Source organism: Emydura macquarii, unplaced genomic scaffold (genome assembly GCF_026122565.2).
Source record: "Emydura macquarii macquarii isolate MOO-44397 ecotype Brisbane River unplaced genomic scaffold, CSIRO-AGI_Emac_v2 contig_2481, whole genome shotgun sequence".
Lineage (NCBI taxonomy): Eukaryota > Metazoa > Chordata > Testudines > Chelidae > Emydura > Emydura macquarii.
Window position 1 is genome coordinate 2,671,772 of NW_027132618.1, and position 26,420 is coordinate 2,698,191.

The following is a 26,420-nucleotide window of genomic DNA, read 5'->3' on the forward strand; positions in this document are numbered from 1 at the left end:
CCTTCTAATTTATAATATAAATTGTATTAGGAATAGATTCAATGTTTCCTATATTGTCTGTTGGTTTAAATTTAAAGACTAGCATAATGGACAAAGATCACATTAAATTAGTTCTGCTCAACGAATGGCATTTAATCCTCCCTGAAAACTTCAATACATAGCTATGTGGATGAGTGTGCACGAAAATTAATGGACAAATAATTATGTAAAAATAGCTATTGTAAATGTCAAATATAAAATAAAATGGACAAATACATTTGTAAATCCCAGCAGGCCAGATTCTGATACTTGTACTCACTTTGGTTAATAACTTATTCTATGAGTAGCCCCACTGGTGTCAACAGGTTTACTTGAAGAGTAAAGTACAGAAAGAATGGGAGGGTATAAAAATCTGGTCTATAGAAAATGTCACTACTGTATGTAATTTCAAATGTCCTGGTTGGCATTAAAATAAACTATGTTAATACTACTATGGAAAAATATGGCCCACTTAGGAATGACTGAATATATCAAAGGTAGTTGACACCCACCACTTTTTTATTTTTCATTTTCTTCTGTTCCAGTTGTTTATGATTTAATAATGTGCATTGTCAAATTGCTTCTTTAAATTTTAATTGCTAAATTTCATCTTTGAAGAATATTTTTCAGTATTAAAAATGTAAATAGAAATAGGGCTGAACAGGAATAATATGAATAATTCAGTCTTACAGTACACAGTTTTACACTAAGAAATGGGTGATTCGCTGTAACCATATAGTCAGCCATCACAGAGAAAGTATAGACATTGAAATATGGGAAAAATGTGAATAAGCCATAATTATTTAACAGCATTCCAACATAATATTTTTAGATTGTGCTTTACTTATAATATACCTTACAGGATGAATTTTGTGTCTCCAAAAAACGCTTTAAAAAATAAAAAACGTGTGTGGTATCAGCTAGCTATGACTGATATATTTTGTTGATCATTCTAAAGTGGGTCACTGTTTTCTCAGAGGAATATGTATAGATTTTTTTTTTTGCCAAGTAGGAAATTTGACATTGCATCTAAATACAGGTTTTTTCTATTGGGAATTACAAAGCTGATCTATTCATGATGTATAGGAAGCATACAAACATGATGTATGGATCCCTTTTAAATACTTCCAGAGACATACTTTTTTGCAATTATAGCCTGGGCTTTGTGGGACTATCCAGTATATAATGAGCATCATCAGGCATAATTTTCCTCTGGCTTTCATCAGTGCAAATCAGGAATAATAACTCCATGGATATGACATTGATGTAGAACCAGCGTAAAGTAAAGCAGAATCAATCCCAACTTATTGTTTCAATATATCTGAGTCTTATCTCTTCTTTAGTGACCACAGGCCTGATTCTCCTCACTTTGAAGTCAATAGCAGAAAGACCATTGATTCTACTGAGAGTAGGACCAGGATTCTGGTGTTTATTTCGAGACAACTTTTCAATGAATTATTATACCTTTGGGAGACAATTTTGTACAGAAATATAAGAACTCCCATTGACTTTAATGGGGCCAGGATTTTTCCCATGAAGACTAATTCTGATTATGTAGCCATAAGCTTATTAGGCACTATAATTCCTACACAACAGAATTTTCAGGCTTTGTCAAAACCTTCCTGTCCTACACCTCTATCCCACAGTGACGTAATCCATGAAATTTACATGCTCAATAAAAGTACTGATATTAGCAGTAGGAAGGGCTCTCAAAAGCTGATTGAAGGACACTGATACATTTAATTTTGAAAGGAAAGGTTCTCTCTTGTGCATAAGGCTGCCTCCATCACTTAAGTCTCTATTATTCCCTTAACTGGTATTGGGCAGGGCTCTAGTATTCATTCTAGCACACAACCAAATAGTAACTTATGTCTGCAACATCTAGAGTTTCCAGGCTTCCCACTTTTTCTACAACCTCTCAAGGGTAAGAGCCTTTCAAGGTAGTGGCTGAAGCCTGAAGAAAAAGAGACAACATTGTGTATAAGATGTTATTAAAAGTATGCTTTGAAATGTAATAAAGTATTATGATGTGGCAGGGTGTTCAGCAGCTATGAAGCTCTGTCCACTTATAAAAAAAGTCAACAAGAGTCCTGTAGCACCTTAAAGACTAACAAATTTCCTCAGGCATAAGTTTTCATGGGCTGCAACCCACTTCGTCAGATGCATGCTGTCCAGAATTTACAGCGCATATTTACAGCGCATATTGTGGGACATTCAGTGGGATGCAAAGAAGCAGCTGTCCTCCAACAGGATTCCCCTAATTATTACAGTTCACGGGGACCAAGCCAAGACACCTTTGTCACACCTTTAAAAAATCTGTAGACCCCACGCCAGTGCTGGTGGAAATAATAATAATAATAATAAAAAAAAAGTAGTATCAGTGCAGACCTAGGTATGCCCAAAGGATTTTTCTTTCTGACTAGAGAAATAATACATTGTACTTGACGGTACACCTACCATTTTACACCTCAGCGATTTTAATATTATGAATAACAGATATCTAATACCAACTTTCAACCTTCTGAGACGGAGGACTTGCAGTGCAGCAGTTTTGCCTGCAATTTAGATTCTTGTACAGCAATTCATTCTCTGCAGTATTTGGACCGCAGCCATGTTACTGTTAGAAGATTTGAATTTTTATCCTATCATATAGACTAACACTTTTTATATAGAGTATCAGTTCAAAGCACAGAAAAACAAGTCAACGTAGTTCACCTCCACTTGTGGTAAAAACTGTCAGTAGTTGAAGGGGAAAACATTTAGATGGCATTAGTAAATTTTTACATCAAAAAATGATTATATAAGGTGAACTGTCTTGATCAGTAACTACAAATAAAATAAAAGAATAATTAGTTGAGCTACTGAAAGGGATCACCTGTTGTGTCTCCTTGTGTGAGTTAGGGTTAGGTCTAGCTCCATCCTTCAGGGAGAAGCTAGAGCTGCCTGAAGTAACCCAGATTGAATCTGTGGGGCAGATCTCAATAGTTCCCTGTAATTTTACAGGTTAGTTGGACATTACTGATCTGCAGCAGTTTTATGTTAAGGTATCAGTACGTTCCTTAGTCCCAAGAAGGAAATAAGATTTTTTTATATAGCGATGGGTTATAGTTAAGGGAATAGGGAAGTTTGCGTCTTGCCTAAAAGACGGCTGCCTTACTTTTCTTATTCTAAAACACAAGCTTAGAATTAAGTATGCAGGGCAATTGTATTTGTGTGAATATATGTTCTGAGACACAAGGTATGGCCCTGAGCCCTAACTGGTAGAGCACCTGTCAGATCCAGCTGAGCCCTGCAGGGAGAAGATAGAGCTGCCAAGGGTAACCCACAATGAATCTATGGGATGGATCTCAATACAGTTCCCTGTAATTTTACAGAAGTCAGTGGGATTGCGACTGGGAAAATAATATAAAGGAGGAATCAAGGCTGGAGGCCAAATGTCTTTGTGAGGTGTATTACATCATTGGACCAAAGACAGTGTGTGAGCCTAAGAGCTACAGTAATTGTCAAGTGTTTTTCTTCATTGAAGATGTGTTCAAGCTCAATAGTGTGGATGCTGAAACAATTGGTTATGTTGTACAAACTAAATGTTTGATTTAATTGTCAATATAACAACCAGGGTGAGCCTACTTGAAAGCAGAAGATCTCTAATTGTCAGAAGGTCCAATCCCAGTATTTATTTTGTAAGGTATTACCTGTATTTGGGGAGGGAGAATGGTTGGGCCCAGTGTTATATTCTTCATTTTAAAGGAAAATAACAAATCTCTAGTTAGTGATGTTAGTCTACCTAGGGTGCATTGGGTAACTGCTGTGCTGCAATGGCTTATCTTTTGAATGTTATTCATAAAAAGGAATTTGAAAATAATTTTATTTGTATGTAATTGTATTATGGTAAAAACTGGTACTGCATTTCTATGAAGACAAAGCAAATGAATCGTATTATAATTTCCACTTCTAGTATACGGAAGATTCCTAAATTAAAGGATATGTCTGTGCAAATATTTTAAGTCAGAGAAAAGAACTCTGTAGCACAGACTTGGTAAATAAATTGACTTATGTCCCCACTGCACAGGTTACACTTAAATAGATGCTGCGGCAGAACTAGGAATGGAACCCAAGAACCAGACTCCAAGTTCCCCTTCTCTACTCATTGTGGAAGATAGTGCCCCTATTTCAACATATCACTTCTTGGCATGTTGTTTCCTTCCAAATGCTGTAACCATATCACATGATACCAGTGTATACCCAACAAAGTCTGGAAACACAATACCACCAGTAGGTGTCACTGCTCTTAACTGTATGTTGAAGACTGCCATTTCCACTGTCTTTCTAAAAATAGAACATAGCAGAAGCAGAGGCAGATTAATGAGCATACCTCAGCCACTTATTTAAATTAGCAGAAGGGTAGTGTAGCTTATTTCATTTTTGTTTGACTAGTAAAGAAGCATAATTTGGTCATAAGTACTGCTAGACTATTCTAAGAAATGCAGTCAGTATTCTTTCTTTCTTCTCAGCCCAACTGATTGGGAACATAGAATTTAAAACCCCCCCAAAACCCACTCTCTATTCCATTAATTCTGCTTGTAGGATCTACAGCAGATTGGTCTCTTGGCATCAACTATTGCAATAAGTTCTAAAATGGTCATATCAGTGGGAGCAGGAAGCCATTTGTTAGGCAGTAGTCAAGGCAAAACAGCTTTTATCTGTGACTTGCCAAGGTGTGAAGCTAACTATGGATGATACCCATAGAATGGCTATTGTTTCTTCAACATTTCCTTGGAGAGGTCTCTCCATTTTCATGTTGTTAGAACCTTACACCATCCTTGTAAACTGAAAGCTTTCTGATTTGTGAAAATAATTATGAAATATGATGATTTTCCCCAGATCCACTGGCAGTGGAAGATTTTTCATTGTTGTAGTGCTGAAAGCAAGTCATTTATGTGGAGAGCCCTTAGGTATGACTTGAGTTACATAGCATTCATTCTTATCTTCCTCAGCCAAGTCTAGATCAGGTTTTATAGGCTAGAAGGTTTCTCTGCAAGTAATATACCCATCATCTCTGGTATATTTAGAAACAGCATCCAGAAAGTCACCACAGTGAATAATGAGCTCTGTGAAATGGTGGACAATTAGAGCAACTCGGAAAAGCATGTGGAAACATACACATTAACAATTTTAACTGGACTCTAGTGTAGAATAAATACACTGCACAGATAATGAGTAAAGAGGTATTTATTTCTTAGCTACATTTACTATCAATCAATAGGAGAAAATTAAACTTATCTTTAAGAAACAAACTGATATCCTAAACATTTGGGTTTTGAGACTGCCTGAAAGAATAGCTTGTCTATAACCTGTAATGCAGCAGAAAAGGGTTTTATCTATGGCAGGGATATAATATATTATGCAACTCATAATTTTAATAGACCATAACATCACATTAGTTGTTATTTTATCTGAAAATGGGGCTAAATGTCCATATATTTTACAAGCAGACAGGGAGCTGTATAGAATCCAAAGAAGAAAGACTAATTTACAGATCTACACAACCACAGAGTGGGGTTTCTACACAAGCAAATACAGCTGTGATCTGTGTGGGTCCTGATGGTCGGACATGTGCATCTGACATTTAGAGCCCTTTGTATTTACAAATAGCACAACTTTAAAATTAAATAAAAATGCATGAAAATAATAAAGATGGACAATAACAGAGCTGGGTAATGCTTGAAATATTATTAAATCATGAGTTGGGGAAATGTCAACTGCCTTTGTCTACGACAAGTGGGAGCCTTGTTTTTGTTCATAGATGTGTATAGTCACTGAGTGGACAGGTGACACATTGGCACAGTCTAACTTGAAGAGCATCCTTCCCTCTTCCCATTTCCTCCTGAAAATTTAGCAGCACCCTTAAAGGGCTTCCAATAGCTTTGCAAGAACGATGTCTGAGCTGGCATCATTGCTGGCCAAATTCCAGCATCCTGTTTCACTGGGTCCTTAAATGGGGAATGCTCTCATTTAAACCAATGGGAGCCCTGTCTCAGGACCCCCTGCCTTTGGCCCCATATTATCTGAAACAGGTAGATTAGCTGCATCCATACATCTTACTGTGTGCTACTATGTGGAATACAGACACTCCTCCGCATTTTGGACATAGATCTCTGAAATGTTAGGCAAACTGAGGGCCATCACTGCTCCCCTCATCCTTCCATCCCCATTCCTTTCTGCCATCTTGTCTCTCCTTCTTCTCTCTCTTCTGTTGCAGAAGAGTTGTTCTTGTGCTCACGCACTGTCAGCTCCTCTGCTACCTACTCTTCCTGAGCACACTGTGTGGAGTGGAGTGTCATACAACCTGGAGCAGAGTGGTCTTTTTGCTATGCAGTACATGGCAATCCTTAGCCCACAGAGCAGGTGATGGTGGGAGAAGCCAGCCCATTTGAAATATTTCTTCCCTTTCAGCCAGTATTACCTCAGTCTGCTCCAGGTTTAGCTTCAGCCAGATGCTCTCAATCCAGTCACTGATCTCATTTATGCACTGGGTGACATGGGTACTGGTGCTGTTAGCATGTGAAATTAAGATTTATAATTGGGTACAGTCCACATACTGTTGGACGTTTTACATGCACATGTTACAAGGAAAAGAGCAAACTTTACAAGTGAGAGCTGTGAGGACAGAAGTGCAATCACCCACCACCAGTGTTTGGGACAGGTTTGAGAAGAAGGAGCTGAGACAGTTCACTGTATTTTCACAGTGCTAGGTCTATAAGAAGGACCACCAATACTTTATGTTTGGCCGTGCTGAATGCTGCTGAGAGAGCCAATGTTATGACAATGGACATGGCTAAGAGGAAATATTGCACTAGTGCTACCAGCCCTAATTCTGAGCTACTCTGTATGGGAAAATGTTTAGGATGGGTTCTGGATATTGTTGGAGATCAGTAGTAAATGTAATTGGCTCATCACTAGCTTCTCATTTATCTTGCTCAGGAACTGGGAATTAGGTCTGGTATTAGATGGTGAGGTTAGTTGTAATAGTTATTATTTTGTGAGCACTGGTAGCCTTGTGCATTTTTGTTCTTTTTTTTTTTTTTTTAAGAGAGGGTAGCAGATTGCTTTCTCCAGATAAGCATTGAAAATTCCTATTTAATAGCAAGTGAGATGCTCATGGCTGCCTCTCACCAGCCAGCCTGGGCATGGATCATAGCCACATACGGTGGCTTGGATTTCTATTGGTACTTCAAGCTCTTCCTCTTGACTTAATGGGCTTAATCCTTTGTTCAAGAGATTCTCAGTGCTGGAATAGCAGGGCTATTTCAAATCAAGTCTGAGGTATGTTGGCAGAAATATAGGTTGGGGGCAAAGTTCACACAGGGCCTGGCAACACTATACCCTAACATTAGCCAAAACTTTCTTTGTCTATTTCACAGCACTTTAAATCCCCTCCAGTTACCACCAAATTGAAAAATAAGAGGCTACATACATTCCAGCTGTTGATTGTATTATTAGCCTTTCCGTGGGGCAGAAGCATTACTCTCCATCAAACGCCTGTAGCTACTTTGTCTGCACAAACATACTCAGTTAAAATCCACCCACCCACCAGTTAAGCCTCCTGTAAAACTGACATTTTCTTGTGGAATCACTCAAACATACTCATTAAAAAAGATACAAACAGATCTAAACCAGGTGGGTAATTTTTATGCAAGTCTAACCCTTAAAAAGAACCAAAACTGCAGTCATTGTTGAAGGCTGAAAGGAAATACATTTATTTTCTTCTCTAACATTCTATCCCTCTACCTAAATGCACTTTTTATTATAGGTAAAGAGAATTGTATCATTCCGTGACTCCCTTGTATAAGGATTTTTTATTAGATATGCATGATACTACTGGCTTCACTCAGTGAAAAACTATGGTAAAATCTAATCAAAGATATACATAATAAATTATCACCCTCTTTTCTGTACAACATAAAAATAATTGCTACTGTGACTCCCACAGTGATTTACTGTGTATATATAAGAGAAAAGGCACCTGATAAGCAGATGTGTGATGGCAAATTATGATAAATATTCATATATATAGTTAATACTAAAACGTTTTCTTCTCTAATACTTATTCCACTTTACTTATTTCTAGTTGCTGGAGAGGTAGACATATTAAAATATTAATTTTCCGCTTTACTGGAATGATTTCAGTGTCAAATGCCATTAAAATTCTGAATATAAATATGAGAAAAGAGGATATGACTTGCACTAATCCTCTTCATTTTTTTAAAGAAACTGTTTATTTACACACTTGTTTGCCCCTCCCACCAACTATTTCAGATTTTCAAAAATGTTTTTGGATAGAGTTAAGCCAGACAGACATCACCAAAGATACACTGGGCGCCACTCTTCTGTGAAATACTACTTTTCTGTCTTTCAGGAGATGCTGAAAAGATGTGTATTTGTGGATCAACAGGAAAATATACTGTAAGTTAGAAAATTTTAGCTCAGTCCTGTGGGCTTTCCACACATACCCATTTGCAGTACATTATATACCAACACACCTTGCAATTGAGATAATACATTGTGACTGTGTTGTCCTTCCAGATTTGCACTGTTATGTCTTTGATGTGGGAAAGGTAAACTCTCTAGGTCCGCCAAACTGCTCAAAGTGAAAAAGAGGCAGAAAATTAATTTTCACATTTTCCAATGAAATTTTATGTGTTTCATTGTAAATAGTCAATTTCATATTTTCTGTGAAATCTATCCATCCAGTTCTTTTTTAATAAGGTTGGCCATCACTATGTTATGTGAGTGCAATCCATGACAATTTGATGACTGTAAAACAAATACATCCTCAATATAGAGCTTGGGTCTAAATCTTTTCTCACACCAATTTTGCACTGGTATCATTCCATTTAGTGGAGGTGAGACTTAGACCCTATTAGTTTATAACACTATTCATAAACAACTACTTAAATAACTGAAATGTATCGAGGTTCTGGGGAGGGTTTTGCTTTAGTGGGGTGTCTGACCCCTCTCTCTCTACTCCCCCTCCCCATGTGAGCCAGGAGCTGAGGAAACCCTGACCCGCTGATTGAGTAGCTCAGAATAGGCATGCTCAGCCCATGCACCAAGCTGGAGTGAAGAGCTGAGAATGGACATGACTGACACATACCAGACACTGTCCAGCATTGTAAAGAGAGGATGGGAACATTCACCGACACAAATGGAGGAGTTAACACAACTCAGAGCTATTGTTTCAGGCTTTATTCATCTCCTTGGGGTGTTTTCAGGTGAGACCATCACATTGAGATGAAAAGGCCACTTCTGAGCTCCTGTGCTGCAAATGGCTGTGTACACCTGTGTTCTGCACCCTATTGGCAATACATTGGAGGCTGTGAGCAGAAACCCAGACTGACCAATCAGTGCACAGAATTGTGGTTCTCACAATCACTGGCCAATCAGTGCACAGCTTTTGGATTCTCGCCTTATCAATAGGGAGAAATCAGATTCCAGTTGGAAACCTCAGTATACCGCCATGGAGACACATCAGGGACAGCCCAACCACACCTGGGTTGGAGAGCGACTGAACTGGAAGGGGCAGGGTTGGTTGGTAGGGAAGGAGGTGTGTGGCTGAGCAATGGAGGGGAGAAGGATGCAGGACTGGGATCAATAGTGCACTGGGCCTACATGCTATCTACAATTGCCACAACTACCAGTAACTCCTACCAACATGTTTTCTTTCTGTTAAAAAAAACCCTTAGGACATCAAATGGCAAGAAACTTGGTTAACACAGAGTTAAGGCTTCCCAGTGATAGCTCATGTCTGTCAGAACATCAAGCTCAGCAAAACTTAAACTTCAGAAAAAAAAGGAAATATAGGGATAAGGTAATGTGACTTTAACACTGTCCTTTTTGAGCAATGTCCCCAAACACCCATATTCACACTCTGCCATTTTTGCTATATTACTTTTTTTTGCAAATAGCTACTAGGACATCCCCTACACTCAAACTCTTAACCTAGTCCTATTCCTGACAGAATACCACACCTGTGAAATGCAACAATCACTTCACACTTACTCACAGGATACCATCTAAACCTATACTTTCCCTTACCTATCATTAAACCAACAGACTGCTCACTTCACTACTGACAATTACCATGGCGAGACTCACCTCCAGTGCCTTGCTACTGAGACAACCTATCCAATTTTGCAATAAAATGATGCCAGCTAGCTCCACAGGGTACACATGCTTCCCTTTCCTTTACTCGCACACACTGGGTGGACCCCAAAACCCGATCTCCTCGTATCAGAATCACAGCTCTGTGACACTCCTCAGAGTATTCCCCATCTCCTCAGCTCAATACACCTCTGCCAGCCTGCCCCACCTCCTGCCTCTGCTTGTCAAGCCACTGAATACAGCTACCAATCACATGCTGAATGCAGCTGCTGCATGCGGTAAGTGCCAGTGATGTTTCCCATTTCAGGGGAAGAGAGTCAAGGTTACATGAGTATTTACCTTATCTCTGTATTTCCTGGTTTTCTGAAGTTTGAGGTTTGCTGAGCTCGATGGTCTGGAAGGACAGGAGCTGTCACTGGGTTAACCAAGTCACTGGGTTCACTGTGTTAACCAAGTTTCTTGCCATTAAATATGATTTCTTATTTTAAATATAGCCGATGGACTCTGACTAGACACCAAATGGTTGGATGAAGGCTGGATCACATATTTTTGTCAATATTATTTGGATTCTATTTTTTAGTGTCTTTGTGGCTTACTTGATTCAATATACAGTAAGACTGAGAGCTTTCGTTAGTTTTTTCGAATTGTCATATTTATCTAATGGATATGCAGCAATATGAACCGCTACATCTTCTACTTGCATAGGACTCAGAGAGCCGCATACAGCATCTACCCCACATGTTTTTTCAGTGGTAATTTTTAACCACTTAAGAGGTAATGTTGAAATACTTTGATGTGAAAATTCCTCCTTCCCTCTGTAGAAAACTCCGTAGTTCTACAGTATGAAAACAAACTGCAGGTATAAACTCTACCTGTCTAGAATATGAGCTCCTTGTGTACATACTATGGGAAAGATGGGCTGAAGAAGCAGTGTGAAGATCCAGATCTAGATCAGATTTAGGCTATAGTTCTGGTTCAGATATGACAGTGCTGAAATCAAGATTTTGGTAAGGATACAGCTGAAATCTCATAGACTTTAAGGTCAGAAGGGACCATTATGATCATCTAGTCTGACCTCCTGCACAACACAGGCCACAGAACCTCACCCACCCACTCCTGTAATAGACCCCTAAGCCAGTGATTTTCAACTTTTGCAGACTACTGTACCCCTTTCAAGAGGCTGATTTGTCTTGTGTACCCCAACTTCCACCTCACTTAAAAACTACTTGCTTATAAAATCAGACATAAAAATAAATGTGTGTCACGGCACACTATTACTGAAAAATTGCTTACTTTTTCATTTTTATCATGTAATTATAAAATTAATTGATTGGAATATAAATATTGTACTTACATTTCAGTGTGATACGTACCCTATAATAATATATAGAGCAGTACAAATAAGTCATTGTCAGTATGTAATTTTAGTTTGTACTGACTTTGCTAGTTCTTTTTATGTAGCCTGTTGTAAAACTAGGCAAATAGCTAGCTGAATTGATGAACCCCTGGAAGACCTCTGAGTATCCCCAGGGGTACTTGTATCCCTGGTTGACAACCTCTGCCCTAAGCTATGACTGAGTTATTAAAGTCCTCAAATAATGGTTTAAAGACTTCAAGGTACAGAGAATCCACAAGAGAATCTACCAGCAAGTGACCTGGGCCCTATGCTGCAGAAGAAGGCGAAAAACCCCTAGGGTCTCTGCCAATCTGCCCTGGGGAAAATTCCTTCCGGACCCCAAATATGGCGATCAGCTAAACCCTGAACATGTGTGCAAGACTCACCAGCCAGACACCTGCAAAGAATTCTCTGTAGTAACTCAGAACCCACCCCATCTAACATCCCATCACAGTCCATTGAGAATATTTACCCCTAGTATTCGAAGATCAGTTAACTGCCAAATTGGGCTGTGCCATCATGCCACGATGAGTCATTTTGCAGAGATTTCAGCCCAAGGTGGCTGGCATCTCAGATTAGATCCCCTGCCTGTTTTGGACCTGATCTGGAAGGAAAACAAAACTGGGGAAGTGTTTAGAAGAGGGGATTTGACTCTACCTCAAAATTTTTAAAAAAAGGCAGATTCCAGGCTTTGACTCATCTTTAATATAGAGATGTCATAGTGAAATTAAAACTGCAGTATTTTCTTTTTTTAAAGCTATGATTCCTAACAGGCAGATGGAAAAAAAACACTAAATGATGGGCTAATTCTAATGAAATTAGAATATTGTGTGTGTGTGTGTGTGTGTGTGTCGGGGGGAAGGGGGGGGAGGTTGGACTATATTTTAGTTAATTCATTGTCAAATAACCAGGCCATTTGCTCCTTTTGGATAACTGATTGTCAAATAAGCAAGTCTAGGGAGATAGGAGAAAGGGAAGGTTTTCAAGTACTGATAAAACATTGGCTAGCTCCCTTTGATAAATCTAATCCAATTATTAGTAAATCTAGTAAATGACTAAATATCTAGTAGAAATCATGTCTCCTGGTGCTCATAGGTTAGGGAAAGATTGATGAAATCAGATAGCTTTTGGGTAAACAAATAACTGCAGTTTATTATTCTGAATAATGTGCGAAGTGCCACCAAAAGAACAAATAAAGGAACATAAATAGAAACTAAAAAACGTACACACTTTGAATAGGTACCACACTGAGGGAGTGTCTTCCATTGACCTATCTGCATGGAGATTTAGGTTGGCTTAATAACAGTGCTCAGTGGTGTGAATTTTTCTCACTCCTTACAGATGTAGTTAAACAGACCTAATTTTCTAGTGTAGACCAGGCCTCAATGAGAAACTCTTTACACAGCCCTCGAGTTCATGAGCTAGCAGAAATACTTTATGCACAATGAGCAGACACAGATGTGTCAAATTATAATTACATACGGGCAGACATTCAGGACCAGATCCTCTGCTGAAATTCAGGAGGGCTACTGATGCTGTGGAGGGGAATACAGTAGTGGCTTTTAGCCAACTTTGCATTCCTCTGTTCCTGGAGATGCTCGTCGCAAATTTGATCAGTTTGAGGGCTGTTTTTATTTGAACCAGCTGCCAGTGATGTTTTGGGACCATTATAGCAGCCAGAGATCATTGGTAGCAAAGGGTGCCCAAACCATACCCCTTCTCATGCAGCCATACCCCTTTCCTGGGGCAGAGGGTTGGTGTAAGAGCTGCTATGGTGGTTCTATGTAGGGGAGATCATCTGGGGGCTGGAAAACTTGGCTTTAGGACAGCTTTGCACTGGCTGCATGACACGTAGCTTCCCTAACATACTAGAGGATTTGACTGTCTGTATCTGAGTGACAGCTCTTCACCTGCACTACTGCCCAAAGTGTTGGCTCACTTGAAATTTGCATTCAAAGGTTCCAAGTTTTGCTCAGTGTTTGTGTTGGCCTGCATCCAAGTAGTCTGAGAGAGAGGCATGGTAGCTGGGTTTCTGAGGGGAAGAGACAGAGGTTGCTGCTCAGCTCAACGTTTGACTGAGCAGAACTATGGGAATGAGGTGCCAGAAGACCTCTTACTTTAAGTGCCCCAGGGCTCTGACTATTAAGGTCAGAGGTGGTCCTCCTTGGGGACAGTGACAGCTAATAGGGCCATTATAACAGGGTGACTTGCCCCTTAAGTGCTGAAGGGTCTAGGGCTAGCCAGCTGTGACACACACCAGAGAGAGACCAGGCACACCAGAGAGAGATTAGCTGTTTTCCCCACAAAGGGCAGCAGGAAGATGCTCAGGAAACTATACTGAGTGAGAAAGGCTCCTGCAGTGAAGACCTGACACGAGGGGATTTTGGGGGCCTATGGGGAAGGTGCTATTTGGGTTTGGGCCTGGAAGCTTAAGCCAGAAGGCTGAGCTCCAGTGAGGAAGAACTTGGAGGATTGGCTGTAAGAACAATCTGGGACAGAAAAAGACCTCTGCGGGTGAGAGACGACTGTAGAGCTAAGTATGAGCTTTTGTGGTGGTAGACTCTGAGGATTGTTAAGAAATGTTTCAGTTAAAAATCAGCCCTACATAGGGTGGCAGTAACCCAGAAAAGAATTATTTCTGTTATTAAATCCATCCCAGCAGAGCTGAGGCCTCACCAGTGCTGAGTAGAACAGGACAATCACCTACTATGTCTTACATACAACACATCTGTTTTTCACAACAGCATCACATTATTGACTCATATTCAATTTGCGATCCACTGTAACCCCTAGATCTTTTTCTGCAGTACTACCACCTTGCCAGTTATTCCTCATTTTGTAGGAGTGCATTTGATTTTTTTCCTTTCTTTAGTGAACTACTTTGCACTTGTCTTTAATGAAGTTCATTTTGTTGATTTCAGACCAATTTTCCAATTTATTAAGATCATTTTGAATTCTAATCCTGTCTTCCAAAGTGTTTGCAACCCATCCTAGTCTGGTGTCACATGCACATTTTATAAGCATACTTTCCACTCCATTATCCAAGTCATCAGTGAAAATAATGACTAGGATTGGACCCAGAACTGACCCCTGCGGGACCTCACTAGAAATGTTCTCTCAGTTTGACAGTGAACCATTGATAACTACTCTGAGTTAGGTTTTTCCAGCAGTGTTGCACCCATCTTATAATGATTTCATTTAGACCCCATTTCCCTAATTTCCTTATGAGAATGTCTTGTGGGACTGTGTCACAAACCTTACTAAAAAGATAGATCAATTTTATTGCTTTACCATATCCAGTAGGCCAGTAACTCTGTCAAAAAGGGAAGCTAGGTTGGTTTGGCGTGATTTGTTCTTGCCAAACCCATGCTAGCTATTCCTTATAACCCTATTATACTCTACATAGTTACAAACTGATTATTAAATAATTTAGTCCAGTATCTTTTCAGGTATCAAAGTTAGGCTGATGGTCTATAATTCCCTGGGTCCTCTTTCTTTTCCTTTTTAAAGATAGGTACTAAATTTGCCCTTCACCAGTCCTCTAGGACCTCACCCATCCTTCTTAAGTTCTCAAATTTAATTGCTAATGGAGCCAAGATTGCTTCAGCTAGTTCCTTAAGTACCCTAGGGTGAGTTTCGTAAGGCCCTGCCAACGTAAATACATCTAATTTATCTAGATATTCTTTAACCTATTCTTTGCCTATTTTGACTTGTGTTCCTTCTCTCTTGTTAATATTAATTGTATTAAGTATCTGATCACAATTTACCTTTTAAGTGCAGACTGAAGCAAAATAGGCATTAAACACAAGGGCCAAGGGCCAAGCCTCCTCCTTTGGCAGAAAATGTTATGGGAGGGAGGTCCAGGGAGAGGAAAACACCACAAGTTTCCTCTCACGGAGGTGTCCTGCCCCTTAATGAAGGTGTTTGGGGGACAGTGGCATTTGGAGGTGATGCCCTTCCAACCTGACAAATTGTGGGGATCTGTGGAGAAAGGATCATGTCTGAAGCCATGTTTCCCTTCGCTCCATTCCCCCCGACCCTCCAGCAAAAAAGGGCAAAAAACGTTGGAGAAAGCTCTTTTTAATATTCAGCACCTAAATTAGAGCCACCATTTCCAATATTATAATATTAATTAACTGTTCACTCAGTTATCCCTGGTTTAAGCAAAACGGAAATAATGTAGGTGGTTCTAGAGGAAATTTGCGGCCATTATAATATCACAATCACAATTTTGAGATTTATTATACAAAGGCAAACCTTGATGGTTTATCAACAATAAGCAGCATTTTATATTCCATTCCACTCTTATCCATTTTTCATGCTTTAGCAAGGTGAAGCTTTCTAATCAGGGGAAAGTAGCACAGTGCAAGTGTAGATAATATATTTCGATGGAGGTTTGTAATGAATATAGTATTTATTAAGACACAAGTCATTAAAAGAAGACTTGCATGGTTGTCTCATTATTTTATTGATTTTTTTAATGCGTGAGTCAAGCCCAGGATTATTCTTTACAAGACATATTTTCATTTCTAATCTTTAATTTGATAATGCATCACCATATTTGTTTTGTGCTGTTTTGGCACATGCATGCTGTGCATCCTAAAGTGACTGCAAGCTTTGAAAGAGCAGGACTGAAGTTGAAAAGAATAATGACAAAAGTCTGGAGGATATATTCAAGCCATTGATTTTATTCATCTTTCTTTTTTCCCTATTAGTGGGTATTTTTTGTTGTTGCACGTTTGAATATAGAGCCTGCCCCTGCCCTCACGGAAGTCAGTAACAAGACTTCCACTGATTTCTGTGGTGCAAGAAGAAGTTTATAGTGCACATGAACGATGTCAGGTTGGTAATTTCAGAGAATGAAGATCTCTGTATCAACAGAACAAATACAGAATGGGCATTGGTAATGTAAATCTGCCCCCTCTCATCCCCTCAGTCTCCTGCTAACATACCTCAACTATGATTTAGAGGCATTATCACTAAGGTTAAGCAGAGATTCATTCCCTCTGCCAATTCAGTCTGTGGCCTCTCTGCTCTGAATGTCGCTCAGCTGACCACTTAGCAGTTTAAAACCACTGTCTTTTGCAAATGTTGACACTTGGGAAGTGGCCAAACAGTCATAGAATGGTAATAAGAATCACTTTCAGTCACTGCAAATTTAAGATGGACTTGAACTTGTGACCTAAAAATAAAGGGCCCCTCTTCTAATTAACAACCCCCAATGCAGTGCTCTTCTTTATATGCCAAAAATAGATTTAATGACTCAAATAAATTGTACATTTTAAATCTATACATCGTATATTTGACGATAGCATCAAAAATGTTGTTGATTTTGATATCAGAAGGATATGAAATAGAAGTCAAGATTAAGGCATGGTGCTGGTGCCTTTCTTATTAACTGAAAGCTCCAGCTGAGTTCCCTGGGCACCTGTAGCCATAGGGGAGGGGAAGGTGGGCAGGGGAGGGATCCAAGCGAAGAAAACTGGAACAAAGAACTTTGAGTTGATAAAAGGACAGCAGCTGAAGGACAGGGAGCAGAGTATGGCAGAGACTGAAAGGGAGGAGACTGAACTCCGGCCCCAGAGGTCGGGGTATCTGGGGTAAACTAGGCTTACCTGAGCCTATAGGAAAGGTAGATAAGTGTCTAGAACTTTTATTGTATTTCAAACCCTCTTCACTTGTTATGCTTTGTTCCTACTGCTGAGATGAAACGATAATTCATTTTGGAAAGTCTGTTTTGGGTGATTTTATTCGTTGCTGGTCACAGCTCCCAAGGGGAAGACTTGTAAGCACCATACCTGCTGGGGCTTGCTAAGGAATCACACTTGGCACACAGAGCACTGTAAGCCCTGATCTTGGTCTAAGAGTAGGAGAATCACAGATTCCGCCCTGGGATAGATAAACCAGCCCAGCAAAAGTGGGCCTTTTAGAGAGATGTACTTGGGATATTCCTGGTCTCCCTTCCCAGCTGCTGCAGAACCCCGCATAGTGCACAGCTCAGTTGCTCAGACCAAGTCCTGGTGTAATGCTTTGCCTTCACATGCACAGCACAGAAATGTTGACGTTCCATAGAGATACATAGGAAAAATACATCATTTGCAAACGTGAGGAAGCAAGGGAATCTGATTTACCAAAAACAGCCAATCTCTTGGCAGGTACAAGTGAGAACAGCTAAGCTGTGGATTGGGACGTTCCAAACCAACAACGGATATGAAAAGGAAAGGAAAGAGTGAAAGGCTATCCTAGTATCATGTTAATTAGTGAGAATAAGTGACAGGCATTTTGAATGGCCTTCTCTCCCTTAACCATACAATTAATGTTTGTATTTCTGTTGATGAAGGAACAAAATTAATCATTAAGAGGAATATGACTGTTACAAATGCAGGATTAGATGAATCAATACAAAATAGATTATTGTTTTCTATATCTGATCAACGAAGCATGATATATAAAAACAAACCTTTCTTGCGGAAGAAAAGCAACAAAAAAAGTTATTTTGAATCCGTTATCTTATTTTAAAATAACTTCTATCATGATTAATAAGGTCCTGCAGTTTAGTGCATGTCTGTGGTTTGTGTCTGTGGTTTGTTTTTGGAATGAATAGGAAACCTCTCGCTTTCCCAGGACTAGCAGGGCTCACAAAAGGTTGAGATAAAAGAAGACTGTAAGTGGTTTTTGAATGACTTTGACCTTTACTACACTTACAGCTTGGTGTGCAAGTAGTGATGATTTCTTTTCTTTCTTTTGAGAGATATAAGGGTAGAGAGTGGTGGATTGTACTGTTCTGTGCTGTGGGATGCTATAGGGTATGAATGGTGCTGAAATGAGTGAGCGAAGTCTAGCTTTGTAAGTGACAGTTTGGCTATGGAATGATTGCAGAGGTATATGTCATAGCATACATGTGGGGAAAGGAGGAGAAAAAAGTGTATTCATCATTACTCTCTTTTAAACTAACACAGAGGAGGTGGAAATAGTGATATGTTTTCTAGATTCTACAGCTGGTATATGAACTGTTCTCAAAAATGTCATTTAAATTTAAAAATTATGTATTTTATATACTTTTAATAAAATATATAACTATTCTTAGACCTTGTCAGGTAAAAGCTACTTTACAAATATTAAATTAATGCTTAAAAACAGTAATTCACCATAATTAATTACTCACATGTCATAATATCTTCTATTAACACTCTCCACTAATAATTGTATGTTACACTTCCCACATTATAGTTAAATATCTCCAGCTCTGGGATTACATATGCTGAGTTATGTAGCATAATTACTTTTGCCAGACATGTTTTATAGAACATTGATGCCTGTCAACAGGCTGGCCACTTCCTGAGTGTCCCCTTATAGCCGGAGGTATTGATGTAGGTGCCCTGCCTCAGTTTCCCCTCTTCCTAGGCCCCTCAGTAGCTCACAAAAAGCTGGCATCCAATAACAATGCCCCTTCTTGGGGTCTGGTTTATTAACATAAAATAATCTTTAAAAGTCTCTTCATCCATAGTACCCACCTTCTTGAGATGTCTGTCTTTTTACAGTTCCTTTCTTTCACCCAGTGCCAACCCAGGCCCAGATCCTCCTTCCTGAGGGTGTGTCTTTTTACTCTCTCCCCACTTCTTCCTGGGAGTTTCACTTGCCCGTAATCTCTCTCCCAAGTCACAGGTTTCTCTGCTGGTACCACTCACTCCCAGCAGCTTCTGTATTCCACTCTAGTTTCCCTAAGCATCCCTGACTCTCCACAGCTTCCTGCTGCTCTTACAGGGGAATCACTGGACCCATGCTCAGGTGTGCCTACCTAGGAAGTAGCATAGGCTGCCCCCCCCACCCTGAGGCCACCCTATCCATTCTGCCCTCACTCCTGAATGTTGCCTCCACAAGACAAGTTTACCTCAGGAAATACTATTTTTTGTTGTTGTTGCCCCTTACTGGTTTGTTTTTCCACTCTGGCCTGTCCAGCTCTCCTTTCATCTGACTACGGTCAGAGAGAAACTGCTCCATGTCCTGAGCTGCCTCCATCTTTGCTGCCTGGAGACCAACCCTGTCCTTCTCATTCACTAGCATGTTAGTCTGCCACTCCACACCCTGCTTATCTGACGCTAGCTCACCCCTTTCCTTCAGGGCCAGCTGCCTGGCTTCTTCCAAAGCAGATAATTCCTTCTGCTACCTTTCCTTCAAGGACAGCAAACCATTAATGTCTTCTCCCAATAGCATTTTATTTACTTTTTCCACATCCAGCAGTCCTGTTCTCCTTAGGCATTTCCATGAACTGGCCATCCATCTCCAGGACTGGTCCTGGCTCCAACTTAATGTCCTTTATGTGAGCCTTCAATGGTTCTGTTTTCTCCACCTGACATCCTGCATTACCAGCTGGATAGGGCAGGGACAGTTGTGGAAAACAGGAAGGGACAGAAGAGCGTGAGAGTCACACGCTCATTTAGAATATATTATGTACACAAACACCAGGTCAGGAGGAAGGAGAATGGCCTGGGACATATACATTATGGATTTACTTGTCTGAAAAAAAACCCTACCCATACAAATTAATAAAATAGGGCGAGAATCTCTGTAGTGAATATCAGTGTTGCTCCACTAAATCAACAGAAGGATGCTAATTTACACTAGTTAAGGATCTGTCCCATAATATTTACATGTAATTTAGGGTAACGTGCATATTGGAAGTTTTGATAGAAAATACATTTCACTGTGTAACCATGCATATTTTATTACAGTATATAATAAAACAGAGAACATCCTTAAAAGCAAAGAAGCAAGAAGCAGTTAAAGTTTTGTGGGAGGCAAAATTAAAGTAATCCAGTGAATATTGGTCTGAGGTAATGAATTAAGAGTATTTTGATTTGTTGATACATAGGAATGCCTGTTTCTTTTTTTGCACTTGGTTTGTAAAGCATCTGCAAAGAAAATATCTCATTAAAGAGAAGAGTAAACTGTTTTTTCTCACTGTTTCTTAAAGATAAGAAACTACCTTTTTCCTAACTAATTTTAAAACATATGTCATGCAAGATAGTTTTGCCATTTGCTTTCTCTAACTGATCTTAGACAACTGTGGTTAAGTTTTTGACCTGTACTGTTATTTTAAAAGAAGATGTTGCTCTCTGTTTATTACACCTGTGCCAAAAAATTAAAAATTCTGCATATTTTATTTGTCAAAATAACACAATATAATCACATCAGTTTCAATTATTTTGGAAATTTATTTCAGAATACCCATCAGCAAGTGTGTCTAACAATACAGACAAAAAAAGATTCCCCCAGGAGTAGAGAATTAAAGAAACTCCTATGACAGCCCCGTTCCTGTTTCTCTGTTATGCTTTTGTTGGGTGCCTCAGTCTGGGAGTGTCACACACTGAGCACATCTTTGGGGAAAACTCTGCTCCTCCAGGCTCAGACACCTATACCCTCTCCCTCCCAGATCTCAGCCGCAAGACACCCCCCAGCCCAGACATCCACACCTCCTACCTCCCAGGGCCCAGCCACAGGGCACCCTCCAGCCCAGACACTCGCAATTCCTGCCCCTAGAGCCCAGCTGTGGGGGACTCCTCAGCCCAGACACCCACATCCTCTGACCCCCAGATCCCAGGGATCCAGACAGAGAAATAGCCTGATGCTGGGTCCCAGGCTTGTACGGAGTTTCCTGAATACTGCCTCCTTCTTTCAGGGCATGCCGAGAGCTTCAGCTGCCAGTAACCCTCCACTTCCCCACAGCAAGTGTCCTGTACTTGCAAGCTGGAGAGCCAGGCTCTGCTGGGTTCAGTGACCCCTAGTGGCAGCCAACAACTCTGCAGCACCAATTCTGCAGGGAAAAATGAAATTCTGGACAGAACATTAATTCTGTGCAAATTCTGCATTGTGCAGTGGTGCAGAATTCCCCCAGGAGTATTTTATGTAGTACACTAAGAACAGGACCATTGGGATGCTACTGCCATGAGGGAACTGCAGACTAGTGTTGCCAGCATAGCTGACTGAGCACCACCTGCTCCCAGCCCCATCTAAGCTTAGTGTCCAGAACAGGATGAAGGATGGCCAGAGTGCATTGAGATTAGGTTATCCTCAGCTGCATAATGCTCTCTATAAATTCTGTAATTAGCATGTCATTCCCACTGGGCAGGGGTGGGGGAATCTGTCTCTACCCAAGAACTACGTTTTCACCCCTTCAGTGGGAACCTACTCCTGTTCCCTGGCTGACTACACATGTCATGTTCAGATGCTTAGCCATAAAAGATGCAGGCAATTGAATGAATAGAGAGAAAGGAGTGATTTGGAGATGGGTGGGTTCCTGAGGATGAGTGCGGGAAGGATGCAGAGATAAGGTGGGTTCTTGGGAGATGGAATGTTGTTTTTAAGGCATGAATACAGTTAGATAGTGATGGGGATAGATCATGGCTTGAAGTGGTGGGAGTTCCTGGAACACAGAATGGAATGAGGCAGAAATAAGGCAGGCTCCTGCAGAATCTGAGTGCAACAAGACTTTGGTGGAAGTGAAATTTGAGCCTGTGGGATGGCAGCAAGAGCGGAGTTCATAATACGGAGAGATGGACATGGAGGGACATGAAAACTGAAGCCTTTGAATGGAATTTTTGTGTAGCATGTTATGTGATCTCATTAACTGAATTATGTATCTTTCAAAGATGTAAATAATATTTATAATTGTGTTAACTCATCCTTGGATATTAGTGCCTCGTTTGTCTTTTTTTTTTTAAATAAAATTATTTTACTGTGACAATCATTCATCTCAATAGATCCTTGCAAACTGTAGAATTAAAACCCAAAGTATTTAAGACTTTGGATTTTTAAAATTTAAAATCTATTTTTATTTCTTCCAATCCAGTTACCTATGAATTCATAATTTTTTCAAGATGCAGAAAACTTCAAATGCCCAAGAAAAACTCCACTGATTCTGCTGGAGGATCTCAAGCGAAGCTGCTCAATGGAAAGAGGCTATATAGCAAACTACACCCCTCAGAATCAGCTACACATCTTGATACTGAGAATGTGATCCAGATCCACCTATTAGCTAACAGATTGAAGCATGACCTCCTTACTGCGTAATAGACTCCACCCGCCAATAAATGATGTAAAGAGTGAGAATGGCCCCAATCAATTCACCATTTATAGCTTCTCCACTATTCACTACAGTTTGTTACTCTTTCACTCAGAAAGGAGCTCTGTGCTATTTTCTGGCCAAAAGTGACTTGAGATATCATCAGATATTTTGCCATACACAAGATCTTTAATGAAGCAGTGAGATCTTTAGTGAAGCAACAACACACAAAATCTGGATGCCTCAGATTTGTTTAAGAGCATGCAACCCAGTTCTCATACATCCTCCCCAAGAAGAATGCAGTCGTTGAGTAGTAGCTAACTGAAGGATTCCCAGTGGTGTATATCATGAAAATTGCCAAAAGCTGCACCCAACTGTACCTGTCACTGTGCTTTGACTACACAAGACAGCACCATAGGGAATATGCAAACACTATTTGAATTCTGCACTGAGCCAAGGAAAGCACTGGAAAACTGCTTCAGTTATGGTGTGCGATACATCACTCTGAACCCAAAATGAATTGTCTGAAATCTGTGGTCAAATAGAGAGAAATTATATTGTTGAGGTATCAAATGCATCAGTAAGGCTTTCAATTTTAGGTGATGAGACAGTGCTGAGAGAGAACAAATGTCTCTAGGAATTAAGTTTGTTGAACTGAAGCATGGAAGTGCCTATATTCAAGAGGTTTTGTCCCCATATTTGTATTGAGCACAGAAACTGTAGCCAATAAAAATCTTAATGAGTACATCTGAGTTTGGGCTTGACCTTTTCAAATTAGTTGGTCAAGGATATGACTGCCATTGCAGTCATGGAGAGCAGGAAAAGCAGTAAGTGTTAATAAAAGAAAAGAAATACCCAAAAGCAATGATTGAACAGGTTATTAATGATTCAAGCAGTATAAATGAAGTCTGCAACACCACTGAAACTGCAAAGGCAATTATCTAGTTGGGTGCGTGTGTGTGTGTGTGTGTGTCCCTACCATACTTATGCTATGTGAGACATGCTGGCCACAGAACTATAAGAACATTCATATTTTTATTGCAAATATATCTATTGTTATGCAACTGGGACATTTTGCCTATACAAGAAACATGAAAACAAGACAGTTTGCACACTGGTTCTTTTTGTGTATTGAGCACCTTGTCTTTTATCATTAGCTGGATTATTATTGCAAAGTTTTCTTCAGTGCTTGGGCCAGTGTGACTCAAACATTACAGGCTGTACTGTTAGACTTACTAGAAATGCACATTCATATCAGAGAACTAATAGGACTGCTTGAGCAACAGAGGTAAACTGTGGCAATCAGCTCAATCAAAATAAAAGTTGCTCAGAAACTCGCAGTTGAAATAGGGGTGGAAGTCTGTTCCTCAAACAGGATCGCTAAATAAGTGAAGCCACATGGAAGAGTTTTAATCTTTCTGTATATGCCTTACATGGACTCTCTGCTTTCAGATTTGAACCACAATTTCACCAAAAGAAACAAAGCAATGTTCAAATTGTTAAAGCTGCATCATTCCTCAGTGCTCAGAGTGAACTGTCTTTCCAAAAACTGAGAGAAACATTCAGTCCATGTATGCATTCAAAAACATTTTTAAAGAAGAAATACGGTCTGAAGAGTGAGCCAATAAGCACAGAGAGACAACAGTGTACAGAGAACATAGGCTATGTGTATGTTCTGGAACCTACCGTTAATAGTTTGCAGCCATTAGTATGGCCGTCTTGACTGCTCTTGCCCTTTCACTCACAAATTGCATCATCAGATATTCCTTCAGCACTCGGTGCAAACATGACATGATTATGGTTGATGCTAAGTGATAGGCGTTGAATGGACAGTGTCTGATCATTGCCTGACAGAAGAAGGTTAAGGAGTACGGTTGGTAGGAAAATGTCTTTTTCCATGGGAAATTTCAACTTTTCAGTGAAAAATTAAAACCCAAAATATTTCAATTTGGAAATGCTGCCACAGTGCCTTATGCTCTATAGGCCTCCCTGGTAGGACCACAGTCTCCCCTCTTACTGTGGGAAGACAGTAATCATAGAGGTTCCCTGGCCGGGAGAAAGTGTGACTTGGGAGCCCAACCCATAGAAAAGAATGGGGACATGAGGCAACTGAATGGCAATTCCTTTCAGGCCCTGTGGTTTTGGGGTGTTGACTTTTTCAATGAAATATTGAATTTTTCCATAGAAAGCAGATACTTTTCACAAAATGTTTTAGTTAGTCAAAAACATCACGTTCTGTCAAAAACAATTTTTTGAGCAGCCCTAGTAAGTAGGAGGACACATTTGTAGAGCGAGTGCCTAACGGCTTTGGACTTAAAGTAGGCAACTTCAGTTCCTCAGTAAGGAATAAACTTGTAAATAAGTTAACTGTGCTACACCATGGTACATCATTAGGTTAATGTTCTGTTTATCTACAGCTATCAATCATTTCTTGATTAAAACCTTTTGTGCCGGGCAACAAGTGAATGTATGTGAAGCAGCTGTCTTTCTTTGGAGTCCTGGAAAGATTAAAAGAATTTATTTGGTAGAAAAAAAATGAAAAATAAAAAAAGGAACTGATTGTGTCCATTACTAACTAAATCACTTACCTAAAATAGTTTTTAATTAACTGGAAATTCAGAACTAAATTTATCAAATAAACTCACATAATGGACCAGATCCGCAACTCATGTGTAGCTCTATGGACTTCAATGGAAGTACACTGATTTACATGAGCTGTGGATTTAACCTTACATTCCTACAATATTTATTCATAGAGGGCCTGATCTCCATTCTGTTACGGTGGGGTAACTCCACTGAAACTTCTATAAAACTGGCATAGTGGAGTGAAGAATTGCTCTAATTAGTGTAAGCTTCACAATTTACTCCCTCTGCTGTATTTATTTTCAGCAGATGCCCTTGAAACTAGCCTCACCTTAGCAACAGTGTTCATTAAAGCACATTGTAAATCAACTTTTCATAGAAATATGCATATATTATGCTAGGTCCCAAACCTACAATCTGTTCCACTCAGGCCCAGATCCTTATATCCACAAAGAATCTCACTGAAATCACTGGGGCTGTACAGAAGAACAAAAGCTATTTGCATGGATCCAGTTATAAGAAAATGGATGGAGGAACTCCAAAATATTCTGCATTTTTATGCTTCTTCAAAGTATACCAACATATGGAGAATTCCATCAAGGTGTGTGGCCCTATGTCTCTACCCAACAGATCTTGCAACTGACCCACATACAATAACCTCCCCATTTCCCTACAAGGTGTTGCCTTCTAGTCAGGAAATTTCAGAGGTCAGCTAATGTGCTAGAGAAACATTATGCCTAATAGAGAAAGAAGTCAGTTCCATTACCATGAAATTCAGAAACCTGAGCAGACCAACACAAGATCAAAATAAATGGTGGAAACTGGTCAACACTCAATACACCTGAGGGGTAGATGTTACAGAAGAAGAAACAAATGATGAAGATTGAGCTGTGGATCATAGAATCTGAGCTCTGGTGAGAGTGCTCTTAGAAATTATCTTTGCAACTCTAATTCTTGTTCACTTTTGTTAGTGTAATCTTTACTTGCAGCAAAATCTTGTATAGCTGCCATGCAGCAACAATATACTTGACAGCATTTGAATTTGACATTTTTCACCCTTTTTGTGTGAAATTGTCAAGAAAGCATTAGTAGTCAGATGGGAGGGGGAAGAAGACTCTTAAAAAGAGACATAAAACCATATATTAGAATGAAAAAGAGTGTTCTTTTTTAATGTAAAATGTGTAAGAATAAAACAGAAGA